This window comes from Coregonus clupeaformis, chromosome 35 (genome assembly GCF_020615455.1).
Source record: "Coregonus clupeaformis isolate EN_2021a chromosome 35, ASM2061545v1, whole genome shotgun sequence".
NCBI classification, from domain to species: domain Eukaryota; kingdom Metazoa; phylum Chordata; class Actinopteri; order Salmoniformes; family Salmonidae; genus Coregonus; species Coregonus clupeaformis.
In genome coordinates, this window is record NC_059226.1 from 15,060,291 (window position 1) to 15,071,965 (window position 11,675).

An 11,675-nucleotide genomic window follows, 5' to 3' on the forward strand; every position below is an offset into this window, starting at 1 on the left:
TTGTGAACAGATTCCCAACATTGTCATAGAGCTGTGAAGAGCTGTTGGAGACTGCAGAGATTTCGCAAGAGGCAAGGGATGAGAAGAGGGAACAGTAACTTATTCAGTGACCCTTCAGCAAAGGCATACACAGGCTCAGAGGAAAAGAGCTTCCCTGATTGTTTATCCCTCATCGCGAAAGTCGATAGAACAATGTCTAACACACTTTTCCCCGCTGCCACAGATTCCATAACAAACAGGTTTCTGTGTTTCAAAATCAGGTTTTGGAGTTCATCAACTAGATGATTGGATAGAGTGAGGATCTTACCCTTGGAGATTACTTCCTGTAGTCCTGCTGGATTTTACAACATCCAGGATTGTGTTAACTACATCAGTAATCAATAATTGTACTTCATACAGTCAGACAACTATAGACAGGTAACTCACTAGGAATGGGAGTCCCTGGGAGCATTTTTTTTTTGTGAGCGGAAACTTGAACTTTGTGAGAATGTTGTGCAACTTCCGGCGCGCGTTTACAGTGAACACTGAGGCTGTACCCTTACAGTTTCAGACAGTAGCCAATATGCTATTGTGGCTATTTGAGCATAATGTAGGCCTTCCAGCCAAACCAATGGAGCAAATCCCATAACATGATCAAATGGAAATAGCTTTTGACTTCTATGACTTTCAATGCAGGCCTACATTGCATGAGACTTTTAAAAACGTTTTTACATTATGAAGGGCTTGACATTAATTAATGATTTTTTACTTGGTCTGTAACAGCATGGGTCAAATAGGCAGTGGTGGAAAGAGTACCCAATTGTCATACTTTAGTAAAAGTAAAGATACCTTAATACTTAATGACTCAAGTAAAAGTGAAAGTCACCAAGTAAAATACTACTTGAGTAAAAGTCTAAAAGTATTTGGTTTTAAATATACTTAAGTATCAAAAGTAAATGTAATTGCAAAAATATATTTAAATATCAAAAGTAAAAGTAAAAGTATAAATAATTTCAAATTCCTTATATAAAGCAAACCAGACGGCACCATTTTCTTGTTTTTTTAATTTATAGATAACCAGGGTCACACTCCAACACTCAGACATCATTTACAAATGAAGCAGATCAGAGGCAGTAAGAGATGACGAGGGCGCAGTGGCGCAGTGGTCTAAGGCACTGCATCGCAGTGCTAACTGTGCCACTAGAGATCCTGGTTCGAATCCAGGCTCTGTCACCGCCGGCCGCGACCGGGAGAATCATGGGCGGTGCACAATTGGCCCAGTGTCGTCCAGGGTAGGGGAGGGAATGGCCGGCAGGGATGTAGCTCAGTTGATAGAGCATGGCGTTTGCAACGCCAGGGTTGTGGGTTCGATTCTCACGGGGGGCCAGTATAAAAAAAATATGTAATCACTAACTGTAAGTCGCTCTGGATAAGAGCTTCTACTAAAATGTAAATGTAATGTTCTCTTGATAAGTGTGATTTTAAGCATTCAAAATGTAACGAGTACTTTTGGGTGTCAGGGAAAATGTATGGAGTAAAAAGTACACTATTTTCTTTAGGAATGTAGTGAAGTAGAAGGAAAGTTGTCACAAATATAAATAGTAAAGTAAAGTACAGATACCCCAAAAAACGACTTAAGTAGTAATTTCAAGTATTTTTCCTTAAGTACTTTACACCACTACAAATAGGTGATTGTAAATTGCATTGTATTGTGTTGTATTATGCAATAAACAACTTTACAAAATCAAATCAATTATTATTACCATACAGAGAATTAGACAATTTAGGCTACACCTCTGCCTATAGGCTTATTTGCATATTCAAGCCTGCCTCAAAATACAACACTGCCCCTTTAATTAAGGCATCAACTTTTTACCTGACTGGCTTTTCAAAGACAAACGTAGCATACACGTTTTGTGCTCTCGTAGGAAGCATTAATTATTAACTCCCCATTGCTGGACTATACTTATCTATAACTGGGCTAATAACTCGCTAACTAGCAAAGAATATCAACAAATGTGCACACGAGCGGCTTTGATCTGAAAATAGCATTCACTCGCGGGTGATTGAAAGACGGCTTGTGGGCTACCCCGGGGCCTGTTGCACAAAACTAGGATAAGGGATTAAGCCAGGATATCTTGGTGATCCTGGCTCAATTGATCCGTAATCCGGTTGCACTAAAGATGGATAGGGGGCAGGAGGATATGTTATGGTATAAATTACCATGGAGATTTATTCTGTGGAGCTAGCCTGCTCCAGACCAGGCTAAATTCCAGGATCTATTTAATCTCATCCCTAATGTCAGTCAGCAGTCACCACAAATGGAAACCAATAGTTATTTCACTGCTCACTATACATTGTTATCACATATAACTAGACCCACTGTCATTATTTAAACGTTTGTGATCATTAATTTCAATGATTTTGGATAAAAAATGATTTTTAGATGATGTTGCTATCATTAGATAATTTACAGTTTCCCATAGACTATAAGGCTATATATAAAATGATAGAATATTAGGGCCACAGAGGGAAAAAAACACAAGTCATAATATTGTAACCAGTTGTTTTAAAGGAGGACAGTTGTTAAAATGACAGATGTGGGGCATTTCGTGAAATTGTACTTCAGTATGGTTTCATAAACAAAGACATGCTGATGTGCCAGAATATTAAGTATCACATTGTCATAAGTATCAAAACTGTAAAAACAATATGTAGCTTTTCTGCAGAAAGAACCAGCCTCATAAATTTATGACTTTATCCTTTTTCTTCAGTGTGGCCCTAGTACTCTGTCATATAAACAAATACACATTCCATATGAATATAAAAACACAATGTGTAACATTATGTTCCTTTATTGAATAAGGACAAAACAAAGCAGGTAAACCATCAGCTCCTTTCGAAACTGAAGTCACAGTGACTCTACAAGATGGAAAGCACAGAATCCAAGCATATTATACAAAATGATACATACACATTCAAAGGTCTGTATATAACACACCCTGCATGTCTGCACACTAAAATAAATGCAGGACAAATCCATACACATCAACTGAACAGACAAATGAATGGATGCAGTAGCCTCCCTGCAGCCTTGTATTACACACAGTATACCGCACAAACATCATGAGGCCAAATTCGTAAAAAACGAACCCAAAAAAAACAAATTCCTCTGCCACCGCAGGACATATTTAACCAAAATTGAAAGCACACATACTAACTAAAATAATTCAACACATATTGGTCCCTCAGCAGCCGACCACTGTCGTCATCAGGGAAGATTGCCGGATTGTCCCAGTCCATGGCTGGTGGCACTCTGGGGGCCCTCTCCTTCCTCAGGCAGGCCACATTGTGGAGGACAGCACAAGCCACAGTAATATCACATGCCCTAACAGGGCTGACCCTTAATTTGTGAAGGCAGTGAAAGCGTGCCTTCAGGAGGCCAAAGGTCATTTCAACTCTGGCCCTGGTCCTGGCATGGGCATGGTTGTAGGCCTGCTGTGCTTCCTGGGGGTCTGTGAAAGGTGTCAGGAGAAAAGGCTGGCAGCCATACCCCCTGTCTCCCAGCAACACACCAGAGAATTCACCTGTCAACACAAAATCTCATCATTACTACCTCATAAACACAGTGATATTCTTGACACAGCCATGATGGTTATAAATAGGGGTTGTGTGGCTTACCTTGTGATAGGCACTGATAGATTTCAGAGGCCCGAAAGATTCTGGAGTCATGGACTGAGCCAGGCCATTTTGCCACAACATTGCTGATCACACAGTCAGCATTGCAGACCATCTGAAATCATAAGATGAGGAATATTACACCAATCAATGCACATCACTGGCAATGCAGAGTGTTCGTCAATGGACAATATCAAAAAGTTATGTTCACCTGAACATTAATGCTGTGAAAGGATTGCCTATTCACAAAATCGGCCTCATGGGCACCTGAGGGGGCTTTTATCCTTATGTGTGTGCAGTCCACTGCACCAATGACATTGGGGAAACCTGTCACACAAAGTAATGAGTATCCTACTATGTGTTAACAGTTGTCCTGTAATTTGTAGATCCTCTTACCTGCAATCCTATAGAACTCCTCTTTGATGTCACAGAGTCTTCTGTGGCCAGGGAAGGAGATGAAGACATCTGCTAATGCTTTGATAGCCAGACACACACTCCTTATTGTGCGGCAAATTGTGGCCTTGTTCAGCTGTTCTGCATCCCCCACTGAGTACAGGAAGGCTCCACTAGCAAAAAAGCGCAAGGCCACACAAACCATTTGCTCCACACTCAGTGCATGGCTCCGTGCAGTGCGGTGCTTAATCCTGGGACCCAGTAGTCTGCATAGATACCTGATGCCATCTGCAGAAAACCTGTATCTTTCATATAGATGGTCATCAGGGAAGGCCAGTGGGTCCAACCGGTCCCTGAAGACCCTTTCTCGCCTGAAGGCTCTCCTCAGCACAAGTGCTTCTTCATCCACCACATCTCGCACGAATGGGCATGCCATTGTCAGAGCAGAAAGGAACACACAATTTTGGGCCTTCATATAGGCTAGTGGCCACACCTGGTGCTGGGGGGGTGGGCAAAAGAGGGCGATGCCTTATAACGATGACTTGGTTGTACTGATTGCTGGGAAAATAAAAAAAACCTTAGAAAGATGCCACCGTCCTGTGTGCTCACAATAAGAGCTCATATGTCATGGCTCACTTGACTTTACGAGAATATACCTAATTTTTATTTTGAGCTGTGTCATCTTCTTGGAGCTGGGGGAGGAAAGAAAAATAATGATTAATACATTTGTGTTACAGTTAGCATACAGTGTACATTGAAGGCATATCTCACCTCCCTCTCAAGTTTTTTTATTTCAAGGTCCAGTTTCCTAATTGACTCCAGTGCAAGATTTTCCATCTTTTTCTTCTTGTACTGAATGTCTATGTCTGCCAGTTCTATTTGGCGCCGGAGGTGGTTGCCATACAACTTTCTGATAGCTTGTGAGCTCTGTGAACACAATACAATTAGCGCAGCTGGAATTTGGCAGGATGTGGTGTCCTTTTATTAATACGCACTATGTTGCCAGGCTGGTTTTCCCACTGTATAGCATCTGGGTCCTGTAAAAGAAATTAGATTTTTTGATTTTGATGAGGACTCCTCACCATTGTAGAGTAAATAGTACTTTCACAGTCTTAACATGATACCTCATGCCTTCTGGAATCCAGAGAGATGGTCTCCTCCTCATCATCGTCTCCATCATGTGCTGTTGCTGCTGCACTGGGGCCTTCACCCTATCACATTTAATCGGATTCATATTGAAGCTAGTAGACAAGACATGCCAGGCCTACAGTATGCCTTTGATGGAGTACTCACTGGATCAGCATCGTCTGGTGCTTGTGCTGGTGGCTCTAACAGGAACACAGTGCTGCCAGACACTGCAAGGCAATAGGTAAACCAAAGTCAGACAGTCCAAATTGATTCAATATGAATGTGGTTGTATCCCATGTAGAGATGGAAGGACATACCTTGAATGAAGCGGGTGGCATCTTGGGAGGAACCTATGCTCGTCTCTTTCCCCCCAGGGATCCCCTCTAAGACGGGCCTGCCTTTATTTAGCTCCAAGGCCATGTCCTCTGCTGGGGTAAGGTCAGCCTTTGGTGACCCACCACCCGTGCCTTGTCTGTGGGTATTCTTTTTCACTGTTAAAACAGTACAGACAATGTGTGAGCAGGCACCTTCTGGGTACAATATATGCTTGTGCTTTGTTAAATATTAGTCAGGGACCATACCATTCTGCAGAATGTTCTTGTATTTGATTTTGACCTGCTGCCATGTCCGTTTTGGCCCGTTCATGTTTAATCTACACACACACACACACACACACACACATTTAATGGAGTCACACTGCAAAAAATTACTTGGTATTTTTGTCTTGTTTTCAGTAAAAATATCAAAAAATTTATCATAGCTTTATACAGTGTGATGGAGTTACTTTACACAATTTCACTCATATCTGCAGTGCATTTCAATTAAAAAATTTAACCGTTTCATAAATACAGTACAACTGCATTTTTGGAGATGTGAATTAAATATTTGAATTGTAATTGTGATGTTTCAGCGGAGCGGTGAGTGTGTAATTGTGCACTACTTACGCATTCAGGCGGTCTGCAATACTTTGCCACGCTTTTTCTCTTTGCTTTATCACTGTGGCGGTGTTGCCTTTCTTCTTAATTATATATTTTACCTCCTCGTATGCCTCCATGAGGATTTGTGCTTCCGACGGGGAAAAGTACGCGGCTCTAGTTGCCATGGTAAATCAGTTAATCTGTGATCTGTGGCGGGGTCTATTTGAGTGAGCCGTGAGCGCGCACCTATCCAGGATTGGTTTCACCTGGCTTAATTAATCCGTGTCTGCTCATCCTGGCTTGGTCTTTGTGCAACCAATTAAGCCTGGACGCACATGTTTTGGCTTCATTGAGCTCAGCTGAGTCATTTATCCCGGATGTCTTAATTCTACTTTTGTGCAACAGGCCCCCGGTCAATATAATTCTACTCCGTTGCGCTCTGGCTCTGCCTACAACAACATCACAGACTCAATCTTGCAAAGTTAGATTTGTTTTGATTTGTTGCATTGAAAAAGGGCTGATATAATGTTGATTCGATCACAGAAAAAACGTTGATCTATATAGTGCAAACTAATGGGGCGAACTCAGTGAAGTTCAATCTATTGCATCTCTGTGCAGCATGGCATTTCTTCTGCGTGGCAGTCCTGGAGGAAATCACGTGCGCAGCTTAGAGGGAACATTGCATGAGAGTGTCATCATTCCAAATGAGTCCTCTGACCTGCATGGTTTTGAGGAAGACTTTGATAAGTTGGAGGTGGTCCTTGGTGAATGATAGTCATTGCCTTCACAGTGAGCTACATTTTCCATCATAGTTCCCAAAATGTTATGTAGTTGAACTCACTGTGGTTGAAAAACATTAACTGGACTTCATGAGAAATCTTCCCACTCGTCGAGTGGCGTTCCTCTGAAATTCCTCATTCGAAAGCTCACAAATAACTTCATTTGAGGAAACACACAAATTCTGTGAAGATGAGGACCTAGAAGCAGATACATTCTTTACCCAGTTCATAATGCTGTCTACAAATTCTGATGCTGCAATGGACTCAGATTACCTTTTACCATCGGAAGATGACCACTCTTTTAACTTCTGATGTAAGATCAGAATCCGGCTGATGACCTCTTTGGTGCTATTTTCAATGAACTGACTCATCACAGGGCCTGTAGGAGACACCATTGGTCTGGAACTCTTGCTTTGCCCTCTACGAAGAGTTATAACTCCTGAGAGTATGGGCTAACTCTTACTGGAGCTAGTAGAGCTTTGGATCAAAGCAGGAGCAGTCCTGGTTTCACCTTGCTCTGAAGGCTCTTCTCCTTGACATGTGACTTGATCTGTGTCTTTAAGGGCCAAAAGCCGACTGTAAAAATTACGCAGCTTGTCCTGTAATCGTTGCTTGAGTCTGAGGTCTGAGACTGCCTTGGTTTGCAGAATGCCCGGCAGACAGTACGATACATTTCATGTCAGTTACAAATGTCACCACTATATTAGTGGCTTCAGATTCCACATTCAGAGAAGTGGTGAAAGACGGTTGATCTGCGTTGATAGAGGAAAGTGATGTGACTAATCTGCTGGCAGATGTACTCTACATTTACATTTACATTTACGTCATTTAGCAGACGCTCTTATCCAGAGCGACATACAAATTGTAACACATCAGTCACATCTTCAGTGGCTTGGGACTTAAAGTCCTCACTGGAGATCCTTTCGATAGTTCCAATTATATTTGTAGCGGTCTCACTTAGTTTTGCACTGGTGGCACTCCGCTTTGCAGGGGAGAGTTGAGAAGAGGATTCAGAAGAATCTCTATAACTGGATAACATAAATTCTGAGGGTGAGGGGGAACTTGAGATGGAAAAAGCATCCAGGTTTGATATTACACCTCCATGAACAGACAAGCTGCAAGGGACTCGTCAAGAGAGCTTGTTCCAATAGAGGTCGAGGACTGAGCTTTTGCCACTTCTGCATTGAAATTGGTCAGGATCTCACCAAGGACTTCCTTGGTACTGGTGTCAAGGTTGCCTTGGCTTACTTGAGAGTCACTTTGACTTCTACGGAGGACCTCAATGTCCCCAGAGCTGTCCTCCTGAAGGGCTTCCTTTCCAACTGTGGCTGACCCCAAGCTGAAAAACTCTGCAAGGTTGCTTCACATGTTGTTCCATATACCAAGGGTGGCAGAAAATATTTTCTGTTTCCTGGTATGATGTCCACTCTGCGGGTTCTGTGCTTTCTGGCCAATCTAAAACAGCCTGCTCCATGTTGTCATCAGTTTCAAAGGCCTCTACAATGTTCTCTGCATCCGTCACAAATGTGTCTATGATTTTAGATAACTCTGAATCAATATTCATAGACGACACAGAGACAATGTCGTCTACCACGGTGGGCATCTTGGTCTGGCTAGCGGCTTTGCTGCAGGGCTCTGAGTTCTGAGAGGGTGTTCTAAGACTTACATTTTTCTCAGATCTCAGGAGTACCTCGCAAACTCCCTCTTGGGCTTTTCTCTGGAAACTCTGACTGGATAGTTTCCTGATGCTTGGGATTAGGAGACCAGATGAAGATTTAAGGGCTTTGGTGCTCGTTGCGCTCTCCCGTGGACACACATCGGATGATGACTCACAAGCAGAAAGAGAAAAGCTTGAAGTAGTGAAGTCATCCAGTTGGGTGATGACACTGTCCAGATACTGGATGGCACTGGGGACTGATGATGCTTCTCTACTCATGACAGGAGAGCATTCTTCCTCTTGGTCCTCAGATTTATAGGAAGTCAGGATCATACTGAGAACTTCCTTGCTGCAGGCGTCAATCTCTACATCCTCCACTGGGCTGACCTCTGACAACTGGGCCTCACTGTGGCTAGGTTGTGGTAGATCATGGATGGATGGTGCAACCATTTCAGCGGATTGCAAATTATCCTGTGGCTGTTCAGGGATGACAGATTTGCTCACACCTTTGCCATGAGATAAAAGAGGCTGACTGAAAAACTCTTCTGGTTAGCCTTCAACCAGAGACAAACTTGTATATTTCAGAGAATATATATTTTTCAGACCAGGTTGGGGGACATTGAGTGGATTTGCATTGACCTCTGAAGTGCATTGAATGGATTCTGCTAAAGACTATATAATCTACAAATCCTGTATAATAACAGTGTCTGTAGAATGAACACATTGCAGAGAGGTGAGGGCTGATGGGGGAGCCGCAGAGTCATGCATATTTGTTAGGCTAGTAGCAGCACTTGACGACTTAAAGGAATGAAGAGAGCTAGAGGGTGACAAACTGTTGACTTACCTCTGGAGAATCCCATTGACAGCCCTCAAAGCTTCTGTCTTGAACTCTGGACTTGAAAGTATTCTAATGTTTTGGCGCACCATAGAGTCAGTCCCTACATTATTGTTGGTCTCTTCTGCTGCAGATGTGTCTTCCAGATCCTTTGGTGATGACAAAATGTGGACTTTTTCTGCAAGTTCTTGAAGAATGTCCACTGCCCCCTGTCCATTTCTAGATGTGTTGCTGCATCCTCCCATTGTGTCAACAATGACTGTCAGGACCTTACCTGTCATTGGTCCAAGGAAGGACTCAATGTCCTGATCAGATTCACATGGAGTGAGCTTGCATTTTGCCACTTCCTTTCCAATCTTCTGCATCGTGTCAGAGATCACACACATAATCTTCTCAGCAGCCTCCATGGCATACTGCTTGTCACTTATCAGTGGGGAAGATTTCCCTGAAGGTGAATTGGAGACTACTACTGAGAGGGAAGAGTTAAGTTGATGCACAGCCTCCCCCACGAGAGCTCTGGTAAATTCAGGTGAGCCACAGGAAGAGTCACCCAGTGACTGCAGAGTTGTGTCTTCTGTGATCCCAAAGATGTCTTTTAAGGGATCAGTGATGGGAGCCTCTCCTTCATGCACCCTTTTCAACGAGGCCTAGGAACTTTAAAGCAAACACAAACATTGATAACTTGTGTCTTTTGGGGCATTGATCTCTGAATAATTAATTGTACAATTAATTATAATTTCCAATGGTGTTACTTTTGTGGTTACTATCTCATTTTCTGCATGTAATAATCATCAAAATGAGGACAGTTTTCTTTCTTTTGGAATTTGTCTGTAGTGGGTTATTTGTCTTTGATTTAGGATAATTAAGGAACTTATCAGTACATTAAATTAAAAACATATGTTTAGACCTTCATAATAAGTGCTAAGAATATGTGATAGGCATACTCAAATCATTTTACAGGTTGAACCGAATAACGTTGATCTACTACTCAACTCACATACAGTATATACAACAGTACCAGTCAAAAGTTTGGACACACCTACTCATTCAAGGGTTTTTCTTAATTTTTACTATTTTCTACATTGTAGAATAATAGTGAAGACATCAAAACTATGGGATAACACATATGGAATCATGTAGTTACCAAAAAAGTGTTAAACAAATGAAAATATATTTTATATTTGAGATTCTTCAAATAGCCACCCTTTGCCTCAATGACAGCTTTTCACACTCTTAGCATTCTCTCAACCAGCTTCACCTGGAATGATTTTCCAACAGTCTTGAAGGAGTTCCCACATATGCTAAGCACTTGTTTCCTGCTTTTCCTTCACTCTGCCGTCCGACTCATCCCAAACCATCTCAATCGGGTTGATGTCGGGGGATTGTGGTGGCCAGGTCATCTGATGCAGCACTCCATCACTCTCCTTCTTGGTAAAATAGCCCTTACACAGCCTGGAGGTGTGTTGGGTCATTGTCCTGTTGAAAAACAAATGATAGTCCCACTAAGCCCAAACCAGATGGGATGGCGTATCGCTGTAGAATTCTCTGGTAGCCATGCTGGTTAAGTGTGCCTTGAATTCTAAATAAGTCACAGACAGTGTCACCAGCAAAGCACTCCCACACCATAACACCTCCTCCTTCATGCTTTATGGTGGGAACTACACATGCGGAGATCATCCGTTCACCCACACCGCGTCTCACAAAGACACGGCGGTTGGAACCAAAAATCTCAAATTTGGACTCCAGACCAAAGGACACATTTTCACCGGTCTAATGTCCATTGATCATGTTCCTTGGCCCAAGCAGGTCTCTTCTTCTTATTGGTGTCCTTTAGTAGTGGTTTCTTTGCAGCAATTCGACCATGAAGGCCTGATTCACACAGTCCCCTCTGAACAGTTGATGTTGAGATGTGTCTGTGACTTGAACTCTGTGAAGCATTTATTTAGGCTGCAATTTCTTAGGCTGGTAACTCTAATGAACTTATCCTCTGCAGCACAGGTAACTCTGGGTCTTCCAATCCTGTGGCGGTCCTCATGAGAGCCAGTTTCATCATAGCGCTTGATGGTTTTGCGACTGCACTTGAAGAAACTTTAAAGTTCTTGAACTTTTCAGTATTGACTGACCTTCATGTCTTAAAGTAATGATGGACTGTCGTTTCTCTTTGTTTAGTTGAGCTGTTCTTGCCATAATTTGGACTTGGTCTTTTACCACATAGGGCTATCTTCTGTATACCCCCCACCCCCCCACCCCACCCCCACCTTGTCACAACACAACTGATTGGCTCAAACACATAAAGGAGGAAATAAATT